A 17,013-nucleotide genomic window follows, 5' to 3' on the forward strand; every position below is an offset into this window, starting at 1 on the left:
TGTTCAGTAGCAGGGACTCCTATGTCAATCTCTTAACCAGCGAGGAGCGGGGGCTCAGTTCCTGCCTCTCGTTGAAAGGGAGACCTACTCGTGGAGTCAGACTGGTAGTCATTGAGGCCGGAATTTGGCCAAAACAATTGTGAGCTCCCGAGCCTATGGTTGGAAGAGTAAAGTTAGCGCAGGCTTGACTCCCACTCCTGTTTATCTCTCCCAGTGTGACCATTGGATTGAGTCTGAAAACCAGAGGAGAGGTTGGCCGTGGCGCATGCAAGACAGCAGAAAACCTTCCAAAGGCGGGAAGTGAACGGTGGTCCAAGATCAGTCGCGTCGTCTTGGGGAAAACCTTCCAAAGGCGGGAAGTGAACGATGGTCCAAGATCAGTCGCGATGACAGCCGATGGGAGATTGGTGAGAGTTGGCTGGTCAAAGGCAGTGGACATAACAGACACGCAGGACGCTGGAGTGATGTTTTGTTCCGATTGCAGGTGGGTGAAGCAGCTTCAATAACTCCAAAAAACTGAAGTTTGGTAAAATACTGAAAGGCTTTTATTCGCTGTACAATACGACCTCCATGATGAGTGTCTGCCCCCGGATTGAGGGGGAGGGACAAGGCGAAATCACCTTTATACAGGAATCTGTGGGAGGAGCCACAGGGGTAGTCAGTAGAGGGGCGTGTCCAGACAGTTAACCCAGTTACAACATATATACATGGTTTGCCACATTCACCCCTCCTTTTTAAAAAAAAGAGTTCCGTGGGGTGAAGTGACTGACAATATTTGAAACAAGTATATTTACAGGTCAAGTCTATCAGGCTGTCGAGTCCGTTGCTGTGATCTACATAGCACCAGTGGTGGTTGCATTGGTGACGGCGGTTGTGCTGGCTCCGGCCTGTCCTGAGGTGCCAGCACGTTAGGCGTTGTTAATCCCTCTTCTGTGTGTGTCGCGCCCGCTATGGGAGTGTCGTGTGGTGCCTGTGTAGGGCTTGGAGTGCGCGGTGTCTCGTGGATACATACATTGCTGGGTACGGGGTCAATGGTCACTACAGAGTGTTCAGGGTAGGGGCCTGGTTGCTCCTGCGGGCGCCAGGTCGCGGATGGAGACCGTGTCCTCCCGTAAAACCACATAGGCATAGTGAGGGTTCGCATGAAGTAAGTGAGCCCTCTCGACTATCGGGGAGTATTTATTGCTCCTCGCATGTTTCCGGAGCAGCACTGGCCCGGGGACGTCAGCCAAGTTGGTAGGGTGGACCCAGTGGTCGACTTTCTGGGAAAAAGAAAGAACCGCTCATGAGGGGTGTCATTGGTGGCCATGCATAACAGGGAGAGGATGGAGTGGAGTGCCTCGGGAGGACCTCCTGCCAGCGAGAGACTGGCAGTCTCTTTGATCTAAGGGTTAAGAGTGTATCTTTCCACACCGTGCCATTCTCCTTCTCTACCTGTCCATTCCCCCGGGGATTATAGCTCGTGGTTCTACTAGTTACAATTCTCCTAGCCAGTAAGTATTGGCGCAGCTCGTCACTCATAAACAAGGACCCTCTGTTACTGTGGATGTAGCATGGGTATCCGAACAGAGTGAAGAGCTTACGCAGGGCTTTTATAACTGAAGTGGTAGTGGTGTCGGGGCAGGGGATGGCCAAGGTGAACCGCGAGTACTTGTCGATAACGTTAAGGAAGTACACATTGCGGTCGGTGGAGGGAAGGGGGTCCTTAAAGTCAACACTCAGTCGCTCAAAGGGGCGGGTGGCCTTGATGAGTTATGCCTTTTCGGGTCGGTAGAAGTGCGGTTTGCACTCTGCGCAGACTTGGCAGTCCCTGGTCATCGTCCTGATCTCCTCGAGGGAGTAAGGCAGGTTCCGGGCTTTCACGAAGTGGAAAAGCCGGGTGACCCCCGGGTGGCAAAGATCTTCATGTAGGATGTATAGCCGGTCGATCTGCGCGCTGGCACATGTACCCCGGGATAGAGCATCGGAGGGCTCGTTGAGCTTCCCAGGCCTCTACATGGTGTCATAGTGGTAGGTGGAGATTTCGATTCTCCACCTCAGAATTTTAACATTTTTGATTTTGCCCCGCTGTTGGTTATTAAACATGAATGCGACTGAGCGCTGGTCAGTCAGCAGGGTGAACCTTTTGCCGGCGAGATAGTGCTTCCAGTGCCTAATAGCTTCCACTATGGCCTGGGCCACATTCTCCACTGCGGAGTGCCGAAGTTCAGGACCTTGAAGGGTACGGGAGAAGAACGCCACTTGTCTTCCTGCCTGGTTGAGGTTAGGGGCCAGTGCGAAGTCGGAAGCGTCACCCTCTACTTGGAAGGGAATGGCCTCATCCACCGCATGCATTGCTGCTTTGGCAATGTCCCCTGTCCTCGGCTGACAGGGGGAATGTGGTGGACTTGACCAGGGGGAGGACCTTGTCTGCGTAGTTAGAGACCCATTGGGCATAATATGAAAAGAAGCCCAGGCCCCTTTAGAGGGGTCTGAGGGTGTTGAGAAGAGGGAGTTCCAACAGCTCGTCAGATATGCGATGAAATTGATCAGTTTGTCTGATGGTCAGAGACGGACAAACAAGGATAATTATCGTCCATGGATGACAAGGGCTGGGAGATTCACACAGAGTGACGGCGTTCTCGTGATGTAGAGAAGAACAAGAAAACGGATGTTCAAACAACAATAACGTTTTCAGATGCCGGTTGATAACGTGGTGTTGAACACGTTCCGATTGTTTGCCTTCACTGACCGGAAAGGTCAAGACATAATCATATATAATATTTCACAAGCAAGGGAAATTCTGCAGATGCTGGAAATCCAAGCAACGCAAACAAAATTGCATATGTAATAATTGTCTGATTAGGGATCTTAACGTTCCTCTTGTGAATGCAATGGAGCCGATGCACAGGGGTTTCACCAGGAAGGGCCGAGCATGGAACATTGCAGATATCAGTGAAGGAACTGTCATCCTCTACTTGATGCGGAGGAGGAAGTGATGCTTCATACATAAGTTCAAAAAGTATTAGCGAGGTACATGTGTTTAGAACGTTACGTACCCCGTAACGGGTTAAAGAACCAGTAGGAATGGAACACACCTGGGCTCTGGTTTTGCTCTATACTGACACTATTTTCATTAGTATCTCCGCAATGCAGTCATATAGAACTAGTTAAATCGAACAGGTTAGCAGAGCTTATGCATATATAGGTGTGGAAATATAAAACCCAAACTTCTTCAAGCTTAGCTGGTAAGTGATACTGTCTTACGATAGTAGGTAAACGAAGTCAGTTCAGTTGGTGTTATTGAGTTGAGTTGAGTAGAATTGAGGGGAGAGAGAGGTGGTTTGTTGTTCACGTAAGCCGCTGACGTCGATTCTTCCCGTCGTCCTCTGAAACTTCCAAGTTAGCCAACCTTGACCAACTTAAGAGCACCGTCTTCAAGTGATAATCTACCAACTAAGGCAAGGGTTAGAAACACCGGTAGACTCCAAAGGGTCGCTCTTTCACGCACTAATAAACATAGATCGATACCACTTAATCGATCCTCAGTCCCACACTCGTGGGCACCTGAAAGTGTAGTGGTAATTTCACAACACCTTAGTGCGTCTACGTGTCCCTTCTTCTGTGCGTCCCTGTGAAACAAGCAACTACGCTGGTTTAAATACTGTTGCGCTGAGCACCGGCTGTCCATCAAGTAGCTCGTCCTCTCTCTCTCTCTCTTTGTAGGCTCTCAGAAGCTGGCAGTATCCTTGCAGAAATCCCAAACAAACTGTGCAGTAACCGCCCCCCCCCTCTCTCTGTAACAAGTTGTTTGTGCTGTACAGCTTTCTCTTTCCGATAGGCGGGGTTCTTAAAGGCACAGTCTATAATGAATAACCTAGGATCTCATCACAAGTATTGCAACAATTTCTCTAAAGCGATGGACGTAGATTTAGTGGAAGTGTAATTTTCAGACTATGTTCGGGTAATGTGTTGACTTTCTTTGTTTCATTCTGACGAAGTGCAACGACGCGACGAGTTAATTGCACATTTGCCGGCCGAGGTTAATGAGTTGGGCTGCTCAATACTTGTCCAAGCGATTAATCCCGATTTCCTGCTTCATGTTGAATCCACTGACATCAGGTCTTTAATCTCCGTCTGCGTCCTGCTCCACTGCCACAGTGAGGAGCAGCATAAATGGAGGTAACGGCATTTCGTCCTCACATTGAATGTTGCTGTTGCCTCGATTGGGAAAGAACTGTGGGTTTTTGTTCTTGCACCTGCTGAATTGCCCTCTCGTTTTATGGTGAATCCTGTCATGGTCTTGTCCGTGAAGTCCACATTCCGGTTCACGGTCCGGTCCGTCGGCTCCTTAATCCGGGTTTTCCCGTTTTCCCTTGTTCTATTTTGTGCCTTTATTGAGACACCTGATTTTCGTTTGGGCTGGCACATAAATATCTCTACAAATACCCTGCTGGACTGTTTCCTTCCCTTCTGCTTCCTTCTGAACCTCTGCCGGCAACCTTGTCAGCATGCTCATCAAGTTCAGCCGCCGGAGTGAGACCGAAGCCTTGCCACGCTAGAGAATGAACTATCTATCGTTCAGTTTGGAACTGCCTCCTTGTGTCCCCGTGTTTAGTGTCCGTGTTCTGTGTACGAGTCCCGGTACTACGTCCTGTGCTCCCCAAGGAGGGGTCCCGTGTCTGTGTTCTGTTGTCCTGTGCTCAGGTCCAAGGCTCTGTGTTCCTGTGTTCCAAGACCAAGTCCAGGCGCAGTGTTTTAGTCCATTACAAATCTGAGCACCGGGTACTTGCCCAGCCCAGGGGTACCTCGCCCAGCCCAAGAGTACCTCGGCAAGTCCGGTGCTGGAGATTCCTCGTCCCGTGCTCGATCGTCCCCATCGGTATCCTCGGCTGTCATCCCAGCCCTGTGTCCTATTAAGGGTTCCGGCCCTGCGTTGTAGAAAGTTTCCTGGCCCTGCATCCTAGAAGGGGTCCAGGGCTCCGTACCCAAGAGCCTAACCAAGCCGAGTCCAAGCGCCGAGCCAAACCGAGTCCAAAAGCCTGGTCCTGCCCTGGAGGAACCTCGTCCTGCCGTGCAGCTTCTTCCAGCGCTAGAGGTTCCTTGTCTTGTCCTTGCCAAGGTCCTAGTCCCCAGTCTTCGCCAGGATCCTAGTCACGAGTCCTTGCCAAGATCCCAGTCCCGAGTCCTTGCCAAGATCCTAGTGCCGAGCCTTTGCCAGGATCCTAGTCCCGAGTCCTTGCCAAGATCCGAGTTCCGAGTCCTCGCCTAGAGCTGGGTTCCGATCCGAGTCAAGACCAGGTTCTAAGTCCCAACCAAGACCAGGTTCCGTGTCCTTGTCCAGACTCTGGTTCCGGAGTTCCGAGTTCCTAGTCCAGGATCATTGTTCCTAATTCCATGTCCGGGTCACGTGCTTCTAACCCAGGTCCTGAATCTTCGTCTCGTCCAGGGCCTGGGTCAATGTCCTGCGACGTTTCTTCCCTTGCTATCTTGATAAACCAAGTCCTGTTCCGAGAACTTCAGGATCTGTGTCTTACTTTTGGGTCCGCCACCAGCGCGCCTTATAGCAGAACAGTCCAGTCAAATATGGACCCAGCGACACAGACACTGTTGTTTAACTCTCGCCATTCAGGGTTCCCTCCTGTTGAATGTCGCCCTACCCGGCTGTGTGGTCCCTGATCTGGGAAGGCCTTCTGGGTCGCCAGGAGGATCCCATAAGGTGGCGGGGGGTGGGGGGGTTACTGTCTTGATCCGGTCCGTGAAGTCCGCATTCCAGTTCACGGTTCGGTCCGTTGATTCCCTATTCCGGGTTTTCCAATTTTCCCTTGTTCCATTGGGTGCCTTAATTGAGGCACCTGATTTTCATCTGGTCTGGCACATAAACAGTTCTACAAATACCCTGCTGGACTGTTCCTTTCCTTTCTGCTTCCTTCTGAACTTCCACCTGCAACCTCGTCAGGATCCCCATCAAGTTCAGCCGCCGGACTGAGACCGGTCTCTTGCCACGCCAATAGAGTGAACTATCTATCGCTGAGTTCGGAACTGTCTCCTTGTGTCCCGGTGTTTAGTGTCCGTGTTCTGTGTACGAGTCCCGGCCCTGCGTCCTGTGCTCCCCAAGGACGGGTCCCTGCTCCATGTTCTGTGTTCCTGTGCTCAAATCCAAGGCACTGTGTTCCTGTGTTCCAAGGCCAAGTCCAGGCACCGCGTTCCAACCCTGTATAAAGCTGAGACTCGTCTCCTCGCCCAGACCGGTGCTGGTGATTCCTCGTCCTGTGCTTCATCGTCCCCGTCTGTATCCTCGGCAGTCATCCCGGCCCTGAGCCCTAGAAAGGGTCCCGGCCCTGCGCTTCAAGTAGGAGTCCCGGCCGTACCCAAGAGCCTAACCGAGCCGAGTCCAAGAGCCGAGTCAAATCTAGTCCAAGAGCCATGTCCTGCCCTGGATGTTCCTCGCCCTTCCCTGGAGATTCCTCGTCCTGCGCTGGAGTCCTTGCCAAGATCCTGGTCCCGACTCCTAGCCTACACCTGGGTTCCGATCCGAGTCAAGACCCAGGTTCCGAGTCCTAACCAAGACCAGGTTCCCAGACCTTGTCCAGACTCTGGTTCTGGAGTTCCGAGTTCCTAGTCCAGGCTCCTTCTTCCAACTTCCACGTCCGGGTTCCGGGTTCCTAGTCCAGGCCCTGAATCTTAGTCTCGACCAGGACCTGTATCAATGTCCAGCGTCGTTTCTTCCCTTGCTTTCTTGACAAACCTATGCTTGTTTCTAGAACTTCAGAGTCTGTGTCTTGTATTTGGGTCCGCTACCAGCGCACCTTATAACAGAAGCCCAAGTCCCTTTCTCACCCCGATGCGATAAAACCCTGATGAATGACAGTATTTCACGCCCCACAAGATCCATGGTCTAATTCATCTTTCTACGTCCCGCACTCTTCATGTTGACAATAGTCACACGTACAGTCTTGCCGCAGGTCCGAGAGTGATTGTTAACCATGTTGACAATAGTCACACGTACAGTCTTGCCGCAGGTCCGAGAGTGATTGTTAACCATGTTGACAATAGTCACACGTACAGTCTTGCCGCAGGTCCGAGAGTGATTGTTAACCATGTTGACAATAGTCACACGTACAGTCTTGCCGCGGGTCCGAGAGTGATGGTTAACCATGTTGACAATAGTCACACGTACAGTCTTGCCGCAGGTCCGAGAGTGATTGTTCACCATGTTGACAATAGTCACACGTACAGTCTTGCCGCAGGTCCGAGAGTGATTGTTAACCATGTTGACAATAGTCACACGTACAGTCTTGCCGCGGGTCCGAGAGTGATGGTTAACCATGTTGACAATAGTCACACGTACAGTCTTGCCGCGGGTCCGAGAGTGATGGTTAACCATGTTGACAATAGTCACACGTACAGTCTTGCCGCGGGTCCGAGAGTGATGGTTAACCATGTTGACAATAGTCACACGTACAGTCTTGCCGCGGGTCCGAGAGTGATGGTTAACCATGTTGACAATAGTCACACGTACAGTCTTGCCGCGGGTCCGAGAGTGATGGTTAACCATGTTGACAATAGTCACACGTACAGTCTTGCCGCGGGTCCGAGAGTGATGGTTAACCATGTTGACAATAGTCACACGTACAGTCTTGCCGCGGGTCCGAGAGTGATGGTTAACCATGTTGACAATAGTCACACGTACAGTCTTGCCGCGGGTCCGAGAGTGATGGTTAACCATGTTGACAATAGTCACACGTACAGTCTTGCCGCGGGTCCGAGAGTGATGGTTAACCATGTTGACAATAGTCACACGTACAGTCTTGCCGCGGGTCCGAGAGTGATGGTTAACCATGTTGACAATAGTCACACGTACAGTCTTGCCGCGGGTCCGAGAGTGATGGTTAACCATGTTGACAATAGTCACACGTACAGTCTTGCCGCGGGTCCGAGAGTGATGGTTAACCATGTTGACAATAGTCACACGTACAGTCTTGCCGCGGGTCCGAGAGTGATGGTTAACCATGTTGACAATAGTCACACGTACAGTCTTGCCGCGGGTCCGAGAGTGATGGTTAACCACGTTGACAATAGTCACACGTACAGTCTTGCCGCGGGTCCGAGAGTGATGGTTCACCACGTTGACAATAGTCACACGTACAGTCTTGCCGCGGGTCCGAGAGTGATGGTTAACCACGTTGACAATTGGCACACGTACAGTCTTGCCGCGGGTCCGAGAGTGATGGTTAACCACGTTGACAATTGACACACGTACAGTCTTGCCGCGGGTCCGAGAGTGGTTGTTAACCACGTTGACAATAGTCACACGTACAGTCTTGCCGCAGGTCCGAGAGTGATGGTTAACCACGTTGACAATAGTCACACGTACAGTCTTGCCGCAGGTCCGAGAGTGATGGTTAACCACGTTGACAATAGTCACACGTACAGTCTTGCCGCAGGTCCGAGAGTGATGGTTAACCACGTTGACAATAGTCACACGTACAGTCTTGCCGCAGGTCCGAGAGTGATGGTTAACCACGTTGACAATTGACACACGTACAGTCTTGCCGCAGGTCCGAGAGTGATGGTTAACCACGTTGACAATTGACACACGTACAGTCTTGCCGCAGGTCCGAGAGTGATGGTTAACCACGTTGACAATAGTCACACGTACAGTCTTGCCGCAGGTCCGAGAGTGATTGTTAACCACGTTGACAATAGTCACACGTACAGTCTTGCCGCAGGTCCGAGAGTGATTGTTAACCACGTTGACAATAGTCACACGTACAGTCTTGCCGCAGGTCCGAGAGTGATGGTTAACCACGTTGACAATAGTCACACGTACAGTCTTGCCGCAGGTCCGAGAGTGATGGTTAACCACGTTGACAATAGTCACACGTACAGTCTTGCCGCAGGTCCGAGAGTGATGGTTAACCACGTTGACAATAGTCACACGTACAGTCTTGCCGCAGGTCCGAGAGTGATGGTTAACCACGTTGACAATAGTCACACGTACAGTCTTGCCGCAGGTCCGAGAGTGATGGTTAACCACGTTGACAATAGTCACACGTACAGTCTTGCCGCAGGTCCGAGAGTGATGGTTAACCACGTTGACAATAGTCACACGTACAGTCTTGCCGCAGGTCCGAGAGTGATGGTTAACCACGTTGACAATAGTCACACGTACAGTCTTGCCGCAGGTCCGAGAGTGATGGTTAACCACGTTGACAATAGTCACACGTACAGTCTTGCCGCAGGTCCGAGAGTGATGGTTAACCACGTTGACAATAGTCACACGTACAGTCTTGCCGCAGGTCCGAGAGTGATGGTTAACCACGTTGACAATAGTCACACGTACAGTCTTGCCGCAGGTCCGAGAGTGATTGTTAACCACGTTGACAATAGTCACACGTACAGTCTTGCCGCAGGTCCGAGAGTGATTGTTAACCACGTTGACAATTGACACACGTACAGTCTTGCCGCAGGTCCGAGAGTGATTGTTAACCACGTTGACAATTGACACACGTACAGTCTTGCCGCGGGTCCGAGAGTGATGGTTAACCACGTTGACAATAGTCACACGTACAGTCTTGCCGCGGGTCCGAGAGTGATGGTTAACCACGTTGACAATAGTCACACGTACAGTCTTGCCGCGGGTCCGAGAGTGATTGTTAACCATGTTGACAATTGACACACGTACAGTCTTGCCGCAGGTCCGAGAGTGATTGTTAACCATGTTGACAATAGTCACACGTACAGTCTTGCCGCAGGTCCGAGAGTGATTGTTAACCACGTTGACAATAGTCACACGCACAGTCTTGCCGCGGGTCCGAGAGTGATTGTTAACCACGTTGACAATAGTCACACGTACAGTCTTGCCGCGGGTCCGAGAGTGATTGTTAACCACGTTGACAATTGACACACGCACAGTTTTGCCGCAGGTCCGAGAGTGATTGTTAGCTTATTTCGCTTCCTATGGGATCTGTTTCACTGGGCGAGATCTACTGGTCTATGTTTCTGTTTATGACCTTCAACTAATATCTGCCACGTTACTCACGCTGAGAAAATACTGGGCCATAAATTACCAAATGCCCATGGCCAAAACCGGCCGATCATTGAATGGAGTAAAGCTGAGACATTATTTGAGGGGCTCTAACGGTAGGTGAATCACGTCTAAAAATGTGTGAGAGTTCTGGGATGAGGTGTACATTGTCGAAAGTGGCCGGGTATAAATGTCGAGTAAATGCCTATGTGTACACCCACTGAGTTTCCCTTATGCTCCACCAACAAAAACAAAACAAGCTTATTGAGTGCACTTGTAGTGTATCTGATGCCATCCCTGAGTAACAATCTGCATCCCCAAGTAACAATCTCAATCCCCGAGTAACAATCTGCATCCCCGAGTAACAATCTGCATCCCGAGTAACAATCTCCAGCCCCGAGTAACAGTCTCCACCCCTGAGTAACCATCTCTACCACTCTGTGAGAATCTCCATCTTTGAGTAAGAATCCCCATCCCCGTGTATCAATCTCCATCCCCGAGTAACAATCTGCATCCCCGAGTATCAATCTCCATCCCCGAGTAACAACCTGCATCCCTTGAGTAACAGTCTCCACCCCTGAGTAACAATCTCCACCCCTCTGTGAGAATCTCCACCTTTGAGTAAGAATCTCCAGCTCTGAGCACGAATCTGCATCCCTGAGTAAGAATATCCATCTCTGAGTAACAATCTCCACCCCTCTGCGAGAATCTCCATGTTTGACTAAAAATCTCCATCTCTGAGCACGAATCTCCACCCCTGAGTAAGAATCTCCACCCATTGCCATCCTCCCGACAGAGAAACGGCTGCCATCCCAGTTTCGGCTTTCCAGTTTCCCCGGAGTACAGTGAGATGCCGCTGTCCCTTTAAGACTTAGACTGACAATTATTGCCTGCCAGATTCCTCCATGGAAATTAGGGGGTAGTAGAGGTATAATTTGTCCATCAGTGCTAATCACCCCATCCTTGACCTTAGCTGTTCCACCGTGAGCACCATCTGTTATGAGTCAACATGATGCGTTCAGATCAGGTCATGCACAGCACATACCTCCGCCGCACCGCTCGGGTGTGTTTCTGGGGTACGGGGGCTAACGACCCTTGTGCTATTCCTATCGCTGAGCAGCAGTGAACCATCTGACTGGCCTATCAGAGTTCCCTTTGGGAACTAGTTGACTTGATCAGCATTTCTTATCCGGCTATTGTTCACGATTGCACTTCATAAAACAAAAAGTCTGTACTTACATGTCATCTACTCAGTTGTGCTCAGTTGTGAGACATTACTCTGCACTGGGGTTCATTACCATCCATAGCTCTCTGGTTACATCCGCAGGATTATAAGGCCCCTCAGCCACCGTTTTACATGATCCATGTGACGTTTGTGCTACAGCTGAAACAACTACGGAAGCAACAGCAGCAAGGTCGAATGGCAAGCCACTGTAATATTGATTGTTCTTTACGTCCTTTCACACACTTATGGCATCTTTTCCTGCCCTTTTTGTGAGTATATTTAAATTATCTAAGCGAGAGGCGATTCTTTGCTAAACGCATGTTGTTACAATTCTCTACATCATTTGTGATAGGAGTGTATTTTGATGAATGATTTGTGGTTTCTCTTTAGGGTTTTACATGAGGAGATTTGCAAGGACGTTGCCTGGATTGGAGAGCATGCCTTATGTTGAGCGAACTTGGCCTTCCTCCTTGAATCGACGGAGGATGAGAGGTGACCTGATAGAGGTGTATAAGATGATGAGAGGCATTGATCATGTGGATAGTCAGAGGCTTTTCCCCAGGATTGAAATGGCTAACACGGGGGTGCATAGTTTTAAGGTGCTTGGAAGAAGGTACAACGGGAATATTGGACAGAGTAATGGATGTGTGGAATACACTGCCAGCGAAGGTGGTAGAGGCGGATACAATAGGATCTTTTAAGAGACTCTTTGATAGGTATATGGAGCTCAGGAAAATAGAGGGCTATGCGGTAGTTAAATTCTCGGCAACTTCTGGAGTAGGTTTCATGGTCGGCAAAACATTTTTGGCCGAAGGGCCTGTAATGTGCCCGAGACTTTCGATACTTATATATGTTTCTGTCAAAATTCTGTCATTCTTTCAAGATTTGTAAAAAAATTGCTGGTATCTATTAATGCACCATGAAGGAAACTAAGGTTTCATACCAATACCAATGAAAGTTATCAGTTCCAGAAAATTTCAATTTGTTGCTATTTCTTATAATTACATTCAGCAAATCGATTGTAACTTTAGGTATCACAATTTTCCACCCGAAGAAGAAGAAAAGTTGTATACCTTTGAACCTCAAGTTTTACCCTCTTGAGATGAAAACGAAGAACAATAAGGCGGTTGATCGATCAACCTTGCTTTTGTCAGATAAAAGTTGCTTTTGTCAGTCGAAATATGAAATTCAAAAGTGAAGAGGTTATGTTGCAAATTTCTAAAACTTAGGGTAGGCTATTTCTGTAGTATTGCATACAATTCTGGTCGCCCTACTGTAAGAAGGATGTTGAAGCTATGAAGAGGGTTCAGAGGAGGTTTACCTGGATTAGAGGGCATGTGCGTTTATGAAAGGTTGTATTAGCATGGTTTGTTTTCTCTGGAGCACCGGGAAGTGAGGGGAGATCTAGCAGAGGTTTAGCAGGTTTGAGAGAAAGTGATAGAGTAGACAGGGAGTGTCGGTTTCCCAGGATTGAAGTAACTAATACTGGACGCCATGCATTGAAGATGAGAGGAGGTAGATTCTAGTGAGATGACAAGGTCAAGCTTTTTAAATCTGAGTGCTGGATGCCTGGAGTGCACTGCCCGGTACGGTGGTAAAAAGAAAAACATCAGCAACTATAAAGAGATCAGAATCAGAAAAAAAAAAGAATCAGGGTTATTATCACCAGAATGTGTCGTGAAATTTTGTAAATTAGCAGCAGCATTTCAAAGCAACACATAATATAGAAGAAGAAAGTTGATAATTAATAAATCAATCAATCAATCATTTACAGGATATGTATGTCAAATTGATTAAAAATCGTGGGAAAAAAACAGAAATAATATATATTTGAAAAGTGAGGTAGTGTTCACGGGTTCAATGTCCATTTAGAAATCGATGGCAGAGGGGAAGAAGCGTTACTGAATCGCTGAGTGTGCGCCCTCAGGCTTCTGTACCTGCTGTCTGACGGTAACAGAGAGAAAGGGGCCTGCCCTGGGTGCTGGTGGTCCTTAATAGTGGACGCTACCTTTCTGAGACACCGCTCCCTGAAGATGTACCGGGTAATTTGCAGGCTGGTACCCAAAATGGAGCTGACTAGATTTACAACTTCTGCAGCTTCTTTCTGCTCGGTGCAGTAGCCCCTCCCCGCCCCCTCCACACAATACAGTGATGCAGCACGACCTCCAATGCACATCTCTGGAGGTTTTTGAGTTATTGGTTGACATACCAAATCTCTTCAAACTCCCGATGAAGTTTAGTCGTTTTCTCGCCTTCTTTACAACTGCATCGATATGTTGTGACCAGCTGAAGTCCTCAGGGATCTTGACATCCATGACCTTGAAACTGCTCACCGTCTTCACTTCTGATCCCTCTGAGCATTGGTATGTGTTACTTCGTCTTATCCTTCCTGAAGTCCTCAATCAGTTCTTCCGTCTTACTAACGTTCACCGCAAGGTTGTTGTTGCGACACCACTCCACCAGTTGGCATATTTCGCTCCTGTACGTCCTCTGGTCTCCATCTGAGATTCTACAAACAATGCTTGCATCATCAACAGATTTATAGGTGGTATTTGATATGCACATTTGATGATTCGATATGCACATGGATGTAAGGAAATCGAGGGATGTGGGAAAGAGGGATTCGAGTTTGAATGTTTTTGACTTGTTTTTTAATTAGTACGGTAATCCATTGTGGGCCAAACGGCCTTTCACGTATATTTCAATGCTGTATGATCTATGATATATGAATTCCTTCTAATTTTCTTTCTAGATATTTAAAAGCACGTGTTTGCAGCGCTGGGCTCTAGTGGCGCAATCGGTTAGCGCGCGGTACTTATATGGCAGTACACGGCGGAGAAATGCCGAGGCTGTGAGTTCGAGCCTCAACTAGAGCACTTGTGATTTTAATGCTTGCAACGCTCAGGTGACTGGGCGTTTCTCAAGATGAGCATTCAACTGATATGTTACATTTAATTGTGTGCCTTCAAGACACCCTGCTTATTATTTGTATGTAACTTCGAGGCGATGCGCCTTTGATTTTGATCTGAGCAAAGAGAGCGTGAGCTTACAAGTGCTGCAGGAGACCTTCCCTTATTCACTAAAAGGCATGTGCCCGCGGGGCTACAAGCATTCTCCCTGTTTGGTTCTTTCGTTCAACATGCGTAGCCTCACTTCCCTTTGCTGAACGTGTCTGAACAGGTGGTTTCTTTGTTGAATCAAGGCATCACGTGTCCCCCACATTCCAGTCTTCTCAATCCAATTAACTAAAAGCTGAAGCAACGAACCAGACCTTTCCTGAAGCCATGTTTCAAAAACACTCTAACTGCACCTCAAGCAACATACATGAAAGTTGCTGGTGAACGCAGCAGGCCAGGCAGCATCTCTAGGAAGGGGTACAGTCGACGTTTCAGGCCGAGACCCTTCGTCAGGACTAACTGTTATTCCTGACGAAGGGTCTCGGCCTGAAACGTCGACTGTACCCCTTCCTAGAGATGCTGCCTGGCCTGCTGCGTTCACCAGCAACTTTGATGTGTGTTGCTTGAATTTCCAGCATCTGCAGAATTCCTGCTAATTGCACCTCACCTTGGTTCGTTGTGCTAACGATTAAACTCAATCTTTACTTGCATCGGCGAATTGTTTCAGGCACAGGCGAACAAAAAAGATATTATAAACACAAAGTACTCTGGAGATGTCGGGGTCAAAGCAACACGCACAACACGCTGGAGGAACTCAGCAAGTCGGGCAGCATCCGTGGAACGAACAGTCAACGTTTCGGGTCTGACGAAGGGTCTCGGCCCGAAACGTTGACTGTTCGTTTCCACCGATGCTGCCCGACCGGCTGAGTTCCTCCAGCGTGTTGTGAGTGTGCAAAAGAGATATTAATTGTAGCCTCAATGACCGTAAATGGTATCAAGATGCTGACATCTCAAACCTCTCTATCAAAATTAAGATGCATTAATTCAAGAAAGAACTATATATTAATTTGCACATGTCCCGTGTTCACCAATCCTCTGTTAAAGAGAGGACAACACCCCCGATTCTACTGACGTGCTGAGATTTCGTTTCCAATGGTATGATCCTTCCGGCTCGAATGTGTTCCCTCCACTGCGACCTTTGATGCGATCGACTTGGCACTCCGTTCCTGAAGGCTGTTGTAACCAATATAATTCACGATCACAATAGGTCGTTTAATTGGCCGTTGATGTCCGGGTCTGCTTGCGATCCGACGGATCGGATTGGAACATGAGCATTATTGAAATATCAGTGTGATGGCTTGTCTGGTGTGAGGGTGGACTCGGTGGATGTATTTGACGTGATCCATTACTCTACAGCTGGCATCATCCCAGAAGTAATTCTGGCTGGTAACACTTCCTGCTGTCCATAAATGTATCGGCACATGGTTCAGTCACTGACTTTAATTAATTTATAATCCGCGGTGAAGAGAACGGACGAGACAGACTGCGGTGAGAAATTTGAAAGGCGCCGTTCAATTTAGCTCGTGGGCTGCAGCGCCACCGTGTGGACACCGGTGGAAGCGAGAGTACCGAAGATGTTTTAATTTTTGCTTTACAAATGCAAGCAGTTCTGCTACCTGTTACATGTCGCACCTTGACCAACACTCCACAGAAGCGTACTGTATGCATGTCACTGTATATATCATATAAATTTAATACTTGTTGGAACGTGTGGTGGAGCATTTGAACATTGAGTCCGAAATGTGCGATGAGGAAGTGCATTCTGGGTCCTGCAATCTCGGTCATCTACGAACCCGCTTACGTTTATATCTGTTCATGTTCTCCTGTAAATTATATATATATATTTAAAATTCAGCTTTCTGTAATTTACCTTTCTCAGGTTTGAAATATAATGTGCTGCCGCTGGAAAGGCGAATGTCCATAGTATTTACACCCTGGATGTCAATGACAAAAAAAAAACAACTTGAACGCGAACTAACAAGTTGAGTCTCAAGTTCACCCCAAACACTGGAGTCCAAATATGCTTCTGCCCAGGACTGAACCGGGGACTCCACTGTGCAGGAATTATCTCGTTTTGGGCGGAGTTATTTCCACATTCCATTCACGTTATAAATGCTGATTCGCTGGCGTCGATTAAAAATACAATGATCATAATTCCAATGCAGCTTGAAGATTTTCAACTGCTATCCTTGATATTAAAACAGTGAAAATAGACTTGCGATCACTGTGGCAAATTTCCAGTTGGTCAGTGAAGCCGTCCAACCCGAGGTCAGAGTGCAGTGAAGTTTGGTGCCACCACGTCGCAAACACTTGGGGGCCAAAATCAAAGCTCATCTTACAGAACCCTGACATAGGCTGAACTTCAGGATTTCTCCGGTAAACCACACGGTTATGTGAGTTAGACCGACCAGAAATGGGCATTATTACATTGAAGTACGGGAACCTGCAGTGGAGACGATACAAAATTCAAAGTACATTTATTATTAACGTATACACATTATACAACCTTGAGATTCGTCACCCTACAGGCCAGAAACCCAGAAGAATTCGCAAAATCCCCATCCGCTCCGATTTTTTCTGATCCGCACGCCCCGACTCCGTCTCGTCTTCCTCCAGACAACCTCTTGACCGCGGACTGGGGAAGGGGTGTTCGTGCCATTTCTCAACAGCTCAGATCACTGGCCGCTCTGCACGGATTCTGTGGTGTAGTGGTTATCACGTTCACTTCACACGCGGAAGGTCCCCAGTTTAATCCTGGGCAGAAACATTGCTTTGTCTCCTGAATTTACGAAGAATATGAGACTCCACTGTTGAGTTCGGGT

General features: G+C 48.5%; 1 non-coding gene across 1 annotated transcript; it reads left to right on the forward strand.

The window, feature by feature from the left end:
* The first annotated feature begins 14,016 nt into the window (after positions 1-14,016).
* trnai-uau (transfer RNA isoleucine (anticodon UAU)) lies at positions 14,017-14,110 on the forward strand. Its single transcript has 2 exons — positions 14,017-14,054; positions 14,075-14,110. It is a non-coding gene; the product is annotated as a tRNA-Ile (tRNA).
* Positions 14,111-17,013: the final 2,903 nt, after the last annotated feature.

The sequence above is a fragment of the Mobula birostris genome, chromosome 13, assembly GCF_030028105.1.
Source record: "Mobula birostris isolate sMobBir1 chromosome 13, sMobBir1.hap1, whole genome shotgun sequence".
Lineage (NCBI taxonomy): Eukaryota > Metazoa > Chordata > Chondrichthyes > Myliobatiformes > Myliobatidae > Mobula > Mobula birostris.